Raw genomic sequence first — 16,451 nt, 5'->3', positions numbered from 1 at the left:
GAGGTCTGGCCTACTGATCAGCTGTCTTATTCCCCCCTTTCAAAGAAAGGAGCTGCACCGTCATGAGTACAAACAACTTGCCGGGGTCTACAACTCCAAGGTGACAATGTGGAGTTGTGATCCCAGGTCTTCAGAGGACAAGCTGGGACCTTTGGGACCCCAAGGTGATGATGTGGAGTTGTGATCCCAGGTCTTCAGAGGACCAGCTGGGACCTTTGGGAGATGCAGAGCTGCTGCGGCGCTCTTCACATGCACTTGATCTGCTGTGTCCACTAAATCTACCCCACTTCTAACACCCCAGTCCTGGACTCCGTGGGTGCAAAACGTGAGTCTCTGCACCCCTCTTCACATCCCTGGGGGGCTTGAGAATAAGCCAGCAGCCCTGAGCTGGGCTCCTTGGCCTGGCCATGACTGCCAGTGAGGGGCCTTGAGTCTGTGTCCTCAGCCCCCAGCCTGTCCCCATTTTGGGGACTTGAACAGACCCACAGTGTCAGTTCCTCCCATAAAAAGATTTCAGGGGACAGCAGCACTTCCTCTTGGCCCCCAGGCACTTGAAGGCCGCCTGCACCCCCCCGCTCCTAGGCCTTGCCAGCCTGAGGGCAAGCTCCTTACATGACCTGCAGCTTCAGAAACTAGGCCCTCCTCCTTACTTCCCATCACCCATTTTGTCAAAGAACCTAGAATATTTTGTTATCTGAGAAGCCTGGCTTTCGACAAACCGTAGGATTGCTAGTATCTCTTTATGGAGTGGACTTGAACTGTTTATTGCAACTGTGACATGTGGCAAATCATTTTACTGTTCTGAGGCTCTACTTCCTTCTAGTTAGAATGAGCATTAGGCCGGGCATGGTGGCTCACGCCTGTAATCCTAGCACTTTGGGAGGCCAAGGCAGGTGAATCACGAGGTCAGGAGTTCAAGACCAGACTGGCCAAGATGGTGAAACCCCGTCTCTACTAAAAATTCAAAAATTAGCTGGATGTGGTGGCGGGCACCTGTAATCCCAGCTACTCGGGAGGCTGAGGCAGAGAATTGCTTGAACCCGGGAGGCAGAGGTTGCAATGAGACAAGATCGCGCCACTGCACTCCAGCCTGGGTGACAGAGCAAGACTCCATCTCAAAAAAAAAAGAAAAAAAAAAGAGCATTAAATATATGACATCTTTAAAACTGTGTGGATTTAGAACTGAGGTATCTTCTTTGTTACCTGAGGAGGGAAACATGCTTATGGGGCTAATGTCATTTTAATTTTGGGGTAGGTCTGTCTGTCTTCTGGGGGGTGGGGGAGAGTGAAAATTTTCTCTGCTGTAGGTGAAGACCTCTAGTCTTTATTTTCAACTCATATGCCTCATGCTATTGTTCGAGAATCATCTTTTCTATTCATATAAGCTATATCATACTGATCTTTTTTTTAACCTTATTTATTATTTTTTATTTTTGAGATGGAGTCTCCCTCTGTCACCCAGGCTGGAGTATAGTGGTGCAATCTCAGTTCACTGCAACCTCTGCCTCCAGGGTTCAAGTGATTCCCCTGCCTCAGCCTCCAGAGTAGCTGGGATTACAGGCGCGCACCACCACACCTGGATAATTTTTGTATTTTTAGTAGAGACGGGGTTTCACCATGTTGTCCAGGCTGGTCTCGAACTCGTGGCCTCAGGTGATCCGCCCGACTCAGCCTCCCAAAGTGCTGGGATTACAGGCATGAGCCACTGCACTCAGCCCCCTTTTTTTTTTTTAATTTTAAAATCCACTTGTGACACTTTTGTAAAATACCATCAGCCTTGTGTATTAAGCTACTGTTGTGACAGCCATGATAATTTCCCTCTGAAAATGGTTTGGAGACATGAAATAATAAAAATAACCTTTAAAATGCATTATCACTCTGATTCTATTAGGAAAAACGGAAGTCACTGGATTTAAACTATGTCAATGCCCTGTACTTTCTGTCTGTCAGTAGGTGCTGTAACTGTTGGCTAAATGATTATTTTTCATGCTTCCTTTCTCATTTCTGCTTTTTTAGATATTTAAAATGTCCTTGTTTCTTGGTGAGCAGAATTATTTCCTACCTCATGACCATGAGTCATGACCTTATACTCTTCTTTCAGTACAGGAGAAAGCTTCATTAATTTACTAATGCATTCATTCCACAAGTAAACTTCTGCAATCCTCGTTTATTCATATACTTTGACAAAAACAAAGAGACCCACAAGCTTTTTGAGTCTTCACAACCCAAAAACATGTATTTGAAACTGAAAATTCAATCATTCCATGTTTATAGGCATATTGCTTGATAGAAACATATAAATCATTACCTGAATTTTTTTTTTTTTTTTGAGACGGAGTCTCACTCTGTCACCCAGGCTGGAGTGCAGTGGTGCAGTCTCAGCTCACTACAACCTCCGCCTCCCGGGTTCAAGCTATTCTCCTGCCTCAGTCTCCTGAGTAGCTGGGATTACAGGCGCCCACCACCACACCCGGCTAATTTTTTTTTTTTTTAATTTTTAATCAAGACGGAGTTTTACCATGTTGGCCACGCTGGTCTCGAACTCCTGACCTCTGGTGATCCACCCGCCTTGGCCTCCCGAAGTGCTGGGATTACAGGCATGAGCCACCGCGCCCGGCCTGGATTTTTTTTTAATCCAACCCAGTTCCATATTTTCCTCTAGAGAGACTGACTCACCAAGCCTATCTCCTTTTCCTGGAAACACAATCAAATTAACTTTGCAGTCACCGCTGCGTCTAGGTGTGGCCATATGAGTAGTTCTCACCAGTGGAATGTAGTGAAAACGAGATGCTGTCTCTTAGGGACTAAGGAAGCTGTCTTTCCTCTTCCGACATTTGCTGACTGGCCGATGCTAGATGATCTTGAGACCCTGTGCTGAGGACTGGAGAACTACAGGAAAGGAGCATTATCTCTGAATTATCGTGTGGAAGGTCGCTTGTCTAGTCCCTGATGACTGTGAGGTAAGTCGTTAGGGATCTGGGGTTGTCTGATACAGCAGTTAGCAGGCCCTGACTGACATATCCCTCTTATTCTTTAAGTTCAACAAATTAGAGACTGGAGTGTTTTGGGTAGCCTTTCTATATGGCATGGTCAAAGACGGTGCTTCGCAGGTGATTTACAACCCTCCTACCATTTACTCTGTCTTCATTTCAAGCAGTATAACCTATAATTTCCTAATCTTCAGCAGAATAGGAAAAGGGGCTCAAAGCCACAAACACACACGCTTCCTTTCAATGTACCTTTGTTGCTCAGCCACAGTGGCGAGTTCACGCACCTGGCAAGACCTCTCCCTATTTGGGCATTTCGTGAATACAGAAGAATGGGCGCCCTGGTGTGACCCAACATCAGAATCCAAAACATGGCATCTTTACCTAGCCCTTTTCGCTTCTTTTAGATCATTCAATAAACATAATCTGTTTTCTTTCAAAATAACATGGTTATCTAATTCCCTTCATTAGCAGCTAGCAAAAGAGGCCCTGGGCTTCCCGTGAGCTAATTCACTGGGTCCCTGAGGTCGTTGCGGGCTTTCCCTCTCACTCTTGCAACAGACACAGTCTCACTTCTTTAATGTAAAGTATGGTTTTTCTGTCGAAATGTGCTTCCTGTTTTCTTTATCGTAACTTACAGGCATGATTGCCTGGGTCTTCTCTCATTATTCCCAGCCCACTGCCTCTTCATATTTAGTGGTACTTCTGTCTTACTGGTCCCTGGAAATTTATCTCAGATCTTTCCTTTTGGGTCTGTCTCTTCTTTAAGAGAAATAATTTTAAAGTCAAAGCTCCATAATACAGAGATCTGTTCTCTTTCCCACCATCTGTTTTCTGAACCTCCCCTCCTGGTTCAAGCCTCTGTAGGATAATTTGAACACAAACCATTGACTGCCAACTGAAATCGAACAAGATAATGTCCAATTTGCCCTTTTTTCTCTCTGATTTGTCCCAATGTTTACATTTCTCCATCAATCAATGAACAAATCACTTTGGTACAGTGTACCAGTAGCTTTGAGAGGAGCACAGAAGCAATACAAGCAAGCTCACCAGTAACTTATGAGGCTCGCTTACCCGAAGCCATTCAAGAATAAGACAGTAGATAACACCAGCCACCTGGTGTATATAGAAAGTGCATTCAGAGGGCCGGGCACGGTGGCTCATGCCTGTAATCCCAGCACTTTGGGAGGCCGAGGCGGGCAGATCACGAGGTCAGGAGATCGAGACCATCCTGGCTAACACGGTGAAACCCCGTCTCTACTAAAAATGCAAAAAATTAGCTGGGCATGGTGGTGGGCGCCTGTAGTCCCAGCTAGCTACTCGGGAGGCTGAGGCAGGAGAATGGCATGAACCCAGGAGGCGGAGCTTGCAGTGAGCCGAGATTGCGCCACTGCACTCCAGGCTGGGCGACAGAGCGAGACTCTGTCTCAAAAAAAAAAAAGAAAAAAAAGAAAAAAGAAAGTGCATTCAGAATTGGGGAGGGGAGAGATCAATGTGTGTTAGAGCCAAGGAAACATTTAGTAAGGATGGAATTTAGCCCTTAAGGACTGTCAGGCCAGAGCAATAGGAAGTACAAACATTTCATATGTAGAGAATAACACGAACAAAGGCACAAGAGCAGAAATATGAGTAACAGCCTCAGTGGGTCCTATTCGTTATGCACCTATCATGTCCCTTGCACTATGCCGGGCCCTTTGCACTCATTATATACGATGCTCACAGAAATCCTGAGATTGCGAGGCAGGTATTTTACAAATACAAGAAGTCAGTTTTAGAGAAGTACTAAATGGCAGACTCAGGATTCATGTCTGCACTTCATTCACTGCGTAGGAAGGTGAGGGTGGTTAAGGAGGTGCCACTCTGGGAGCAGAAGGCAGTCACTGGAGCAGATCAGTGGAGCTACGTTACGGAGATCCAGGATGGTCCGTGAGGATGCTGGGCCTCACTTGGTAAGCAACAGGGACTGCTGTAGAAGCTTTAGCACAGAAATAGGATGACAAACTTTAGTCAGACAAAATCTGAGTTCAAGGCCGTGTTCTGTGTTAGCTGTGTGACTGGGAACCACCGTTAAACCTGCTGAGATTGTTTCCTCCTCTATAAAATGTGTTCGACAGCAATATCAATGTATAACATTGAAAGGCTTAAATGAGATTTTACTAAAGCACCTGAGATATAGTTAGCATTTACTATATGATAGAGGTTGTTGCTGTTACTACTGCTACTACCACCACCACTGCTACCACAACAGCACTTAAGGATGATAATCTGGAGAAAAACAGCTAACAGATATTTCCTGAAGACATGAAATGAGATGGCATAGATAGATAGATAGATAGATAGATAGATAGATAGATAGATAGATAGAGATATATGCCATATGGTTATATATACATCATCAAAACTTGACTCTGGGAGTATAGATGAATAAAGGTGAATTAGAATCTAGCATAAAGAGAGAAGATCGGAGAATGAGGATTGACACATCTGGGGCACCCACAGTTGGGGAGCGGCACACGGGAGAGAGTCAGTGACAGACACAAGGAAAATGCAGAGGTAAGATGGTCACGTAGACCACAGCAGTCAGGTAACAGGAAGAGGTTCCTCAAAAGCCTAGGGAGGTCTACTGTGCCCAGGGCTGCTGTGGGGAGAAAAGATTGAGGACTAGGAAAAGGCTTGTGCACTTGGGGCAGTGACAACATGGAACACAGACTGGGAGGAACCAGGTGGGAATAAAAGACACTGGCCACAGCCACAGGCACTGCCCATTCATCTGAGGTGTAAGTATAGAGAGAGAACTCGGCTGTGGCTTGGAAGTAACAGCAAGACAAAGAAGGAGGTTATTTTTAGTTCTTGGAGAGGCCAATACCGCTGATAATCCTGAGCGAGCTTCAGTTCATCTCTACCCCTTACTATGGTGCAACTCCTCATGGACTGGTTCCTGAGCCTGCACCCTCTTAGGGTGCAGGTGAGTCCTGCACTTAGTCTGGCTTCTGTTAACTTGTTTTCTCTTTCAGGTCTCACTGTTGCTAACCCCACTCATCAACTTGATCTGTTTGCCCCCAATCCCACCATTTTGCATGACATTATGGATCCTCTGATCTTTAACAAATCCATCCAAGATTGTCTGTTTCTTCTTCTAAGGTGTCACCAGGAATGAAGATTCTTTCACCTAATTTATTTTTTTCTGGTTTCACAAGTGTCTGAAAAAATAATAGCAATTATTATTATTATCACTGTAGGATTCATTTCACTCCTCTCAAACACATTCAAAAAGTCTCTTCATCTCTTCCATCATGGTTACGCTCAACTGTTACCCAACTACCCAACAGTATCTTGGAGTTTTGTAATTCCATCATGAGTTGTACTCAACTGTTATCCAACATATCTTGGAGCATGCACCAGGATGCTCCCTGACACAGCTCACTTTGCAAGTAATTCTTAGACACACACTTTCTCCACCAGGCCTGTCTAGTTGAAGTTCTCTATATCCCTGCCCCCCTCCCCACCCTGGTTAAGCATGGGACTTCCATGGTTACATCCCATTTATTCCTTTCCCAAACATGCTTAATGCATTTCATCTCCAGTTACAAACATCATCTGCTAATGAACAATGTAGATAGTTACCATGTTGTATAAATAGTTACTTATTTCCCTTCGTTGTTGGTTTTATCCAATAAACTAGCCCGATCAGCTTCATTTTATATCACCTTATCTCATACAGATGAGAAACTGTATGTATTTCAGCCTGTCTAAACTGGAGGTAACGCTAGACTGCAGTATCCCTGCACAGTGTCGTATTAGAAATGGCACCCTATAAATTTTTTATGAGTTAATAATGATTGTGATCCCATTCCTATTTTCTACAAGTTCTTCTATTATGGTGGCAATTAAATAGCCTCACCTTCCTTTCACTTTCTGCAAACCTGCTGCAAGTCATCATTAACTTTCTTAATTGGTAGCGGCTCTGAATTCCAGTCTTTCAGAGTTCCCATAAACAGCATCTTTCTTAATACTTATGTCATAATGTTTTTCTCCTTTCCTTGCATTTCATTCTGCCTTTGGGCAGGAACAGCATCATTTCCTGCTCTTCTGGGGTTTCAACACTGACTTCAAAGCACCCTTGCTCATCTCACTGGGAGATTCTGCAGCCAAGCAGAGATTTGCATAAAGCCCATCCACCCTTCACCAGCACAGGATACACAGACTTGACTGCAGGGACTCTTGGCGACTAGTCTCTGTGGTGCACACTCTCCACCCTACCACCAAAAAGGTCCCCAGTACCCTAAAAGGAACTATGTACTCAAATATCACCTCAAATAAGATGAGGTCTTTCTGAGAGAAAAGAGATGTTGACGCATGTGACGGGGAGGGCTTAGGACAGGGTTGATATAAGGTGCAATTACAGGCTCTTATGCTTTCCAAAGTGGGGGATGATTCAATGATTCCTGACTGGTCCACAGCCATATATCAATCGAGGTTATAATACTAATTTGAATTGCAAATCTCTGAAAAGAAGGGGACAAGCTAAGGAGATAAAATTTAACAGGGTGAGTCCTGAATTTAGATTTAAACAAACTCCACAAGTACAAGAAGGCAGAGGCTGGCAACAGTACTTGCTGTCATGTTTAGTTGGCCACTGGTCAGTCTGAGACAGCAGTGGGTGTGATCATGTAGCAGCTATGGAAAGCTTATGCTGCATTTAATAATAATAGTCATACTTTAAAGCATGTTTCAGTTATGAATTCATTCTGACCAGAAGAGTAACTTGCACTAGCTTAACAGTCAAATAGCAAGAAGCATAGAGAAGTGGACGCTTGCCGTGCTTCAGCAGCTCAACAGTGTCTCTATTCTCTTAGCCTCTTCCTCCTGCTTGCCACCTCTCAGTCACAAGACGGCTGCTGCGACTCAGGCTCATGTCCCAATTCAAGGCAGCAAGAAGGCCGTGGAGCGGCACCTGTCAGGTATGTCCCTTTCCCAGGCATCCCCAGCAGATTTCTCACTGTCTGAAACTGCATCCCACGGCGTTCTTAGGTGCGAGGCTGGTCTGGAGAGTCAACGCTTGGGTTTTCCAATACCTGCATGGGACGTGGGCAAGATGGAAGGGAGTTGGGTTTAGGAAACCAGTAGTGCCAGCCCTTTACTTGTATCATATCTGATCCCCACAGCAACCCTGACGAGTAGCTATTTATCATCCTTATTGAGCAAATGAAGAAAATCAGAACCGGCAACATCAAGAAAAAATGAGGAAAGACATACATTAGTAAATAATAAAGCCAGGGTTCCAATTCAGATCAGGTTGAATCCAAAATTCCTCTCCCTGCCATTATAACGCATCACAGTGTTCAGGTCATGTGGGTCTGGGAAGGATGAATCATATTCAACTATCCCACCATGTTTTTGGCCATTTTTTAAAAACTAAAGTATAACATACATCTTGTTATGTTAATACTGACATCTTGAGAATTTTAAATCTTCCAATCCATGAACATAGACTGTTTTTACATTTATTTGGTTTCTTCTTTGATTTATTTCAACAAAGCTTTGTAGTTTTCACAGTATAAGTTTTGTACATCTTTGTTAAATTTACTTCTAAGTATTTTAGAATTTTTATCTTAAGTGAAATTACTTTCTTAATTTCATTTTTGGTTTGCTCATTGCTACTGTATACAATACAATTAATATTTGTACATTGCTTTTAATCCTGTAATCTTGCCGGACCTTATTCATTTTATGTTTGTTCTTTGAATATGTGAAACATTCAAAAGATTTTAAAAGCCAGAACTATACACAAAGGTATTGTCCTTGTAATTTTATATCTGATTGGAAGAATTCTCCACAGACTAGCTTCTGGCGATGTACTTTTCAAACCTTGTTTTTCTCCACTACCCATATATTTTCATGCGAATTCTGGGTACTAGAAGATACAGTCATACCACAGTATGGCCTCTGGTCCTGGACTTTAGTGTCACAATGCTGTTTGAGTTAGTCACTAAGCCATAGGAGCATTCCTGAAAGTCATTTCTACACTGGGGTGCCCAGTAATAACTTAACCATATGTTGAAGTTACTGAAAACCACATCATTATAACCTACTCCACCAAAACTAAATATAGCTATAACTCAATTTCCCCTTAACTGGGTCTCCAAGATGCCCATTAACACCTGACACAAGGGGATGTGATGGAAGGGAGGCTGAAGTGAAGGTACAGCAGACTTAACTAGTTGTAGTAAAGATACTTTACCTCTGAACATTTACGAAACATATGACCACGTGAACACAATTCTGGGTCCCCTCTGGGGCCTCGGAAGAAGGTGTCAGTGCTAGTGAGGGCCTCTAAAAGTGAAAACTTCGTTAAATTCATTGCAAATCCACCTTTCTACTCCAATTCTCAGTTGTGTTCCTTTATTTGCAAAATACAAATAATATTTGCTTTGCCTATTTGAAGGGTTATTGTGATATATAATGAAATTTGTGTTTTTTTTTAAAAATTTATATTATTATTTAATGCCTGATGAGAGTTTTTGTGTATTTCATGCGTTAAGAGTTTTATTTTCCAAAATTGGCTACAATAATACCTCCCTTCCCACATTCTCTTCCTATGATGACTCTGACGCTCCTCCACTGAGAGGACACTTTGCTCCCTCTCTTTGAATTTGGATGTCGTCTTGTGACCGCAGCAGAAGTGATACTATGACTCCAAAAGCTACGTCATAAGTGGCAATACAGCTTTCACCTGGCTCTCTTGAAATCAAACTGCTGTGAGGAAGTTCAAGCCATAGAGAAGCCCACAAAAGGAACAGACAGCTCCCTCCAACTTCCCAGCCATGTGAGGGAGCCACTTTGAAAGCGGTCTTTCCAGGTCCCATTAAGCTGACAGGGTGGAACACAGACAAGCTGTAGATCCACGAGCAAAAGAAATGACTATTGTTGTTTTAAGCCTTTAGATTTTGGAGTGGTGTATTATGCAGCAACTGATAACTGATACACCATCCCAGCTTTCCAGTGAAATCCCTCTCCACTCACGCCAAAATGAGCTTTCCCCTGTTCTGCAGTACACTTTGCAATTCCCCACCACTATGGCTTTCTCATGCCATCTCTTCCAGAATGTTTTCTGCCTACTGAAATACGACTTATCCTTAAAGGCCTCTCTCAAATGCTGCTTCCTCTCTGAAGCTTCTCTCACTGCCCCCGTCGGCTTTCCTATCTCCCTCTTCTGAAATCCTGGAGACCTTTGATTCTATCATTTATACAGTACTTATTGCCAGGATTGAGATTTAGGATATTTATCAACTAACCCGGAAGGGAAGCTTCCTGGATTATCAGCCCTGGGATTATCAGCCCTGCCTTGCGGCAAAGTTGGTTGCACACCTTTTCAGCTCCTCTTCTAGCCTAGAAGTACCTTAAGGGCAGGGTGCCTCATATATTTTTCTTCCATGCAAAACATAGGTTTTTGCACATAATAAACTTCACACATCATCATCATTATTATTATTATTATTATTATTATTATTTTTGAGTCGAAGTCTCACTCTTGTCCCCCAGGCTGGAGTGCAATGACGCAATCTCTGCTCACTGCAACCTCTGACTCCTGGGTTCAAGTGATTCTCCTGCCTCAGCCTCCCGAGTAGCTGGGACTACAGGCACATGCCACCACACCCAGCTAATTTTTGTATTTTTAGTAGAGATGGAGTTTCTTCATGTTGGCCAGGCTGGTCTCGAACTCCTGACCTCAGGTGATCCACCCATCTTGGCCTCCCAAAGTGCTGGGATTACAGGTGTGAGCTACTGCACCCAGCCCATACATTATTTTATAAATAATTTGTTGGGACTTAAAGATGGAGAGAGAATACTTAGGGGAGAAAGAAGATTAAACCTTTAAAATTATAAATTACTGAGAAATAAGATCATTTTTCTCAAACTGGGATTCTGAAGTCACAGTGTTTTTGATCTGGCAGCTTAGAGATCATTTAATTGAGTCTCACAATTTTTTTTTTTTTTTTTTTGAGACGGAGTTTTGCTCTTGTTGCCCAGGCTGGAATGCAGTGGCGGGATCTCAGCTCACTGCAACCTCTGCCTCCCAGGTTCAAGCCATTTTTCTGCCTCAGCCTCCCGAGTAGCTAGGATTACGGGCATGGGCCACCACGCCCAGCTGATTTTTATATTTTTAGTAGAGATGGGGTTTCATCATGTTGGCCAGGCTGGTCTCAAACTGCTGACCTCATGATCCGCTCTCCTCGGACTCCCAAAGTGCTGGGATTACAGGTGCGAGCCACCGCGCCCGGTGATTCTTACATGTTTGTGTGCAAAAGAATGCCTTGAGGAAGATGCGGGAGGGGCACACAGGTTCTGGAGTCCCCTTCTAGACATTCTGAACGGGCAGATCTGGGTGGGCTGATGCAGTCGCCTCCTTAACAAGCTGCCCACGTGGTGCTGATGTGGGTAGTCTGAGGCCCACAGTGTCAGAAGCCCTGGTTTAGTCAGGCTCCTGAATGGTGACTGGTTTGTCCCCTCCTGCTGGAGTCATGTGTCCTCTGAACTGGCCATGGAGCAGAAGAAGTTGCATGGCCAGAAGGAAAGGAAAACTGGTGAGGAGAGCCACAGCTTTGGGGCTGGATTTGAAGGAGAAATCACTGCTTTCATCCTTGGGTGGTGGTAAAAGCACGTCTTCCTTCGGGGCTGTCCTCAGGTGGGGTGATCTGCTTCTTCACAGCTGGTCATTGTTAATGGTGTGACTCACTCAACTCTGGTTAGGCCTCCACCCTTGGCTACCCGGTTCCCGCCAATCCCACGTCTAATTTCATTTGCTCCCAGCCCCAGGGCCATGCTGAGATTCTAACACTAGATCATCTACTGCCACCGTTTTTTCCTGCATAAAATTTACCTTGTTCTGTAACCTTCATCTATTTAGAAATAAACCCATGAAGTCTTTCCGGTTTATTTTTCCAGCTCCTGTCTCCCCATCCCCTAGAATCGTTGACAAAATGAGTGACACTGCCCTGGGATCTGGGTCTCTGGATGAGGCCTTGGAGCCACTGCCTCTGCCTGTGAACTCACCCATCATCGCTAACAGGTTGCTCCACAGCCTACAGATCTCAATATTTCGCTAGCACAAAACTCGAGCGGCCAGGCATGGTGGCTCACGCCTGTAATCCCAGCACTTTGGGAGGCCGAGGCGGGTGGATCACTTGAGGTCAGGAGTTCGAGACCAGCCTGACCAACATGGAGAAACCCCGTCTCTACTGAAAATACAAAATTAGCCGGGTGTGGTGACACGTGCCCATAATCCCAGCTACTTGGGAGGCTGAGGCAGGAGAATTGCTTGAACACCGGGGGTGGAGGTTGTGGTGAGCCAAGATTGCACCACTGCACTCCAGTCTGGGAGACAGAGAGAGACTCCATCTCAAAAGAAAAAAAAAAAAAAAAAGACCAAGGGACTTCCGGGAACTAAAACATCTCGGCCCTTTCATCGCCAGTGTCTTCATCTTACAAGCAGAAAAGGAGAAAAAGCAGTGGGAAGCAGTAAGAAGCTACCGCTGACTCACTATGAATTACTGCTGACTTTGAATTATTCAGCAGCTGCGGAATAGCCATCTTTTGTTTAAAAAAAAATAGGGTTTTCTGAAATGCTTTTTTTTTTTATTTTTATAAATACCTGCCCAGAACAGTCAAGACAACTGACATCTGCTAAGTGACTGAGACACTGTGGAATTTGTATACTGGCATGGTGTGCAGTTTCGTGCAAGTATAACCACAGAGACAGACAAATCTCTATCATTGCCACAGACTGCTTATAGCAAAATTCCAGAGCTCCTGTCATTGGTCTTTAATAGTTGTGCTTTGTTGCTTTTGTTACCACGTGTGCATTTGTGTCAACATTATACAAAGCACTCTTTCTCACAAGAGCTAGTTTCACTCTACAACCATACTGTAAGACAGGTATTGTTTTAAGATCAAGAAACCAAGGCTCTGAGAGGTTTAGTGACTCACCTAAGATCATGAACTAATAATAAATGACGGATCAGGGACTTGACCTGGGACATTGATGCCAATTCCAGGGCACCTTCCACCTGTCATATGGCACTTGCTCTACATATGTGCCAGGCAGCACCCGCATGGCTTTTCCTCATGAAACAACGTGGACCCAGGCCTACACAGCGGTTGTGAGAAAGTGCCTCCAGCTGGGAGCACATCTGGCCCAGGGCACCAGCTGCCACTCCATGCTCTGAATCCATCCTGGCCTGTGCTGAGGCCCCCCTTTCCACGGGCTGCTCCCCACCCATGATGGGGCATGGCAGGGGCACTAGGCAGGCCCCTTCCTGAGAGACATGGGGCTCCTCTGCCTAGAATGTTGTCTCAACACGTCTCTTCTGCCTTGCTGAACTTTCCCTAGAGCCAAGGAGGCCTCCATACAACCTTTCCTCTCCTTCATTTGGAGTCAGACTTGCACTGCAGTCTAATGGTCATCCCACTTTTTTCCAGCTCCCTGATAAAATCTATGGCTTCTGCTTCTTGGAGGACCCAGATTATCACAGCTTATCTCATTCCTTTGCAGCAGATGCCCCTGCAGGCCATCTCTCCAGGCTCAGGAACCTGAAGAAGAATCTACCCAGATGTGGTGGCTCACACCTGTGATCCCAGCACTTTGGGAGGCTGAGGCAAGAGGATCACTTGAGCCCAGGAGTTGGAGACCAACGTAGGCAATACAGCAAGACTCCCATCTCTACAAAAAAAAAAAAAGAAAGAAAGAAAGAAAAGAAATTAGCTGGCTGTGGTGCTGCACATTTGTAATACCAGCTACTCTAGAGGCTGAGGCTGGAGGATGACTTGAGCCGAGGAGTGAGCTATGACCACACCATTGCATTTCAGCCTCAGTGACAGAGCAAGGCCCTGATTCAAAAAAAAAAAAAAAAAAAAAAGAATAAGATAAAATAAATAATACAGGACAACCTAGTGCTCAGGTTCTCTAGTGAAGAGGAAGGCAAAAGATAGAAAGGTCAGACAAACTTAAACATGCATTCCAAGATCGGCCTGGGTCCGCCCGTAGACATGGAGGAATCTTCTGGTGGAAAGTTAGGCAGGGAAATGGACACTGCTATGAGCATGTCTGCCTGGGCAGCTTGCGATGGTCGGGAGGAGGTGGTTGTTCCTCAGCAGCGGTGCTTCCGATGAAGCCCCATGTTGCAGTGGAAGACAAGCCATTCCTGTCTGACCTTCTGTGCCGCGCCTAGGCTTCCAAAAGCTGCTGTCGTCAAGATCCATTTTCGTTCACCTTTAAACTGCTTGTTATGGGGAGGAGCCAGCCAGCCATGATGCATACTTGTTACAGAAAGAAACGCCCATGTTGAGCTCTCCTGATAAGAAGAGAGAGCATTCGTCATTGTCTGTATCTGTCATCTGAAGAAGGAACCAATGTCAAAAATCCCACACATTCTCCTCCCGCAAGTCACAGAGTAAGCCTCCCATTCTTGAGCTCGTTCATTCACCAAACACATTCTGATCTCTCCTGTGCCCAGGCGGTGGGATTCAGAGAAGAAGTGCTGCCTAGTAGTCAGCACCCAGTGCCAGGAAAACAGGACAAGGGGAGTTGTCGGGGGAGACACCAGGATTGAAGTTGCTTTTACTAAAAAACATTTCTTTTTTATCTTGTTAACAAATATATTTACCATGGTACATGGTGGCAATGCTCTCAGTTTTAAAACACAGCAGTTATCTTCCAGTGGTCACTAATTAATCCAGGTGTGGCTAGGAACAGCTGGATACTGATCTGTGTGATGATGGCACCTCTATCATCAGGCTGCCATTGCTGGCACTTTGGGCAAGGTGGACTGGGGTTCTGCTCTGGGGCTGTGTGCCCAAGGTTTACACCTCACTATTTTACAGCACACTGGAGCTCCCAACAGTCCCCGAGGGTCTGGAGATCACCAATGGGCAGGAGAGAAGGGAGGGGTTTAGACATCAGGGAGCCAAGTTCTACAGCATCCTCTAGATCCAGGCTATCGAGCACTTGAAATGCGGCTAAGTCTGAATTGAGATGTGCTGTGTGTAAGAGACACAACAGATTTTGAAGACAGTATGAGAAAAAGAACATAAAATATCTCAGTAATTTTATATTGATTACATGTTGAAATGATACTAATTTTTGATATACTGGGTTAAATAAAATAGATTATTAAAATTAACTTCATCTCTTTCTTTTGACCTTTTCAACATGGCCATTAGAAAATTCAGCTTACGTAGTAGGCTCACTTTCTACTGCACAGCCCTGGATGTCAAACTCAATGAGAGCGGTGTCTGTACCTGTATCTGCTCATCCAGTCCATAAAAGTCAGCACAGTACCTAGCACTGAAAGTACTCCATAAATATTTGAGGGATGGACAAAAGTACAAGTGAACAAATAGCATCTGCTCCTCATTTCTGGTAAGTCAAGGAGCAGTTCTACCCTCTCCTTATCTTAAACTAATGCCTGAGAAGGAGGTGGGAGATTTACAAAAATCCATCTCCCAAATTTGAATCTTCAGCCCTGAACTCCCCTGAGATGTATATCTGACTGCCTACTTGCAAACTCCACTTATGAGTAATAGACATCTCAAACTTCACATCTCCAAAACAGAATTTTTTATTTTCCCCGCAAACTGGCTCCTACCTAAGTCTTTTTCATCTTAATAGATGGCGCCATGATCCATCTGTTTTTTTTCAGGGCAAATACCTAGAAGTCATTCTTGAGTCCTCTAGTTTCCTACTCTTCCCCCATGATCACCACCACCCAATCCCATCCATTCAAGAAACAGTCCTATTGCTCATGCCTGTAATCCCAGCACTTTGGGAGGCCGAGGCAGGTGGATCACTTGAGATCAGGAGTTCGAGACCAGCCTGGTCAACATGGTGAAACCCTGTCTCTACTAAAATACAAAAAAATGAGCTGGGCATGGTGGCATGTGCCTGAAATCCCAGCTACTCGGGAGGCTGAGGCACGAGAATCACTTGAACCCAGGAGGCGGAGGTTGCAGTGAGCCGAGATCATGCTACTGCACTCCAGCCTGGGTGACAGAGTGAGACTCTGTCTTAAAAAAGAAGAAGAAGAAGAAAGAAAAGAAAAGAAAAGAAAAGAAACAGTCCCATTGCAACATCCATTGCTACTACATCCACTTTTTCCACTGTCACTGTGATCACCTAGGGATAAGCCCCCTTCATCTCTCACGTGCATTATTTCTGACTGTCCAGGTGATGCTGCCACCACTATCAGAATTCTGTAAGCCGTTATTATGTTTCTGATAAAGACAAAAGCATGGATGCTATGAACTGCATGGCAAGATGACTTTGATCCGCATGTAACAGATGCACTTCCACAGAGACACCACTGTGGGAGGGAAACAGCTGGAGGCAGTCCTCTAAATATACACCTGCCTTCGGCAAGTCTTCACTTGGCTGGTCCAGACAGAAATTTACCCTTTATAAAGCCCTCC

At 44.7% G+C, this 16,451-nt stretch overlaps 1 long non-coding RNA gene across 1 annotated transcript; it reads left to right on the top strand.

Annotated features, from left to right (window-relative positions):
- The first annotated feature begins 761 nt into the window (after positions 1–761).
- On the top strand, positions 762–15,166 carry LOC103786947 (uncharacterized). Its single transcript, XR_004671302.4, has 3 exons — positions 762–2,960; positions 7,844–7,948; positions 11,934–15,166. It is a non-coding gene; the product is annotated as an uncharacterized LOC103786947 (long non-coding RNA).
- The last annotated feature ends 1,285 nt before the right edge of the window (positions 15,167–16,451 follow it).

Source organism: Pan paniscus, chromosome 3 (genome assembly GCF_029289425.2).
Source record: "Pan paniscus chromosome 3, NHGRI_mPanPan1-v2.0_pri, whole genome shotgun sequence".
In the NCBI taxonomy this organism is placed as follows: Eukaryota; Metazoa; Chordata; class Mammalia; order Primates; family Hominidae; genus Pan; species Pan paniscus.
This window is presented reverse-complemented; position numbering and strand designations above follow the sequence as displayed.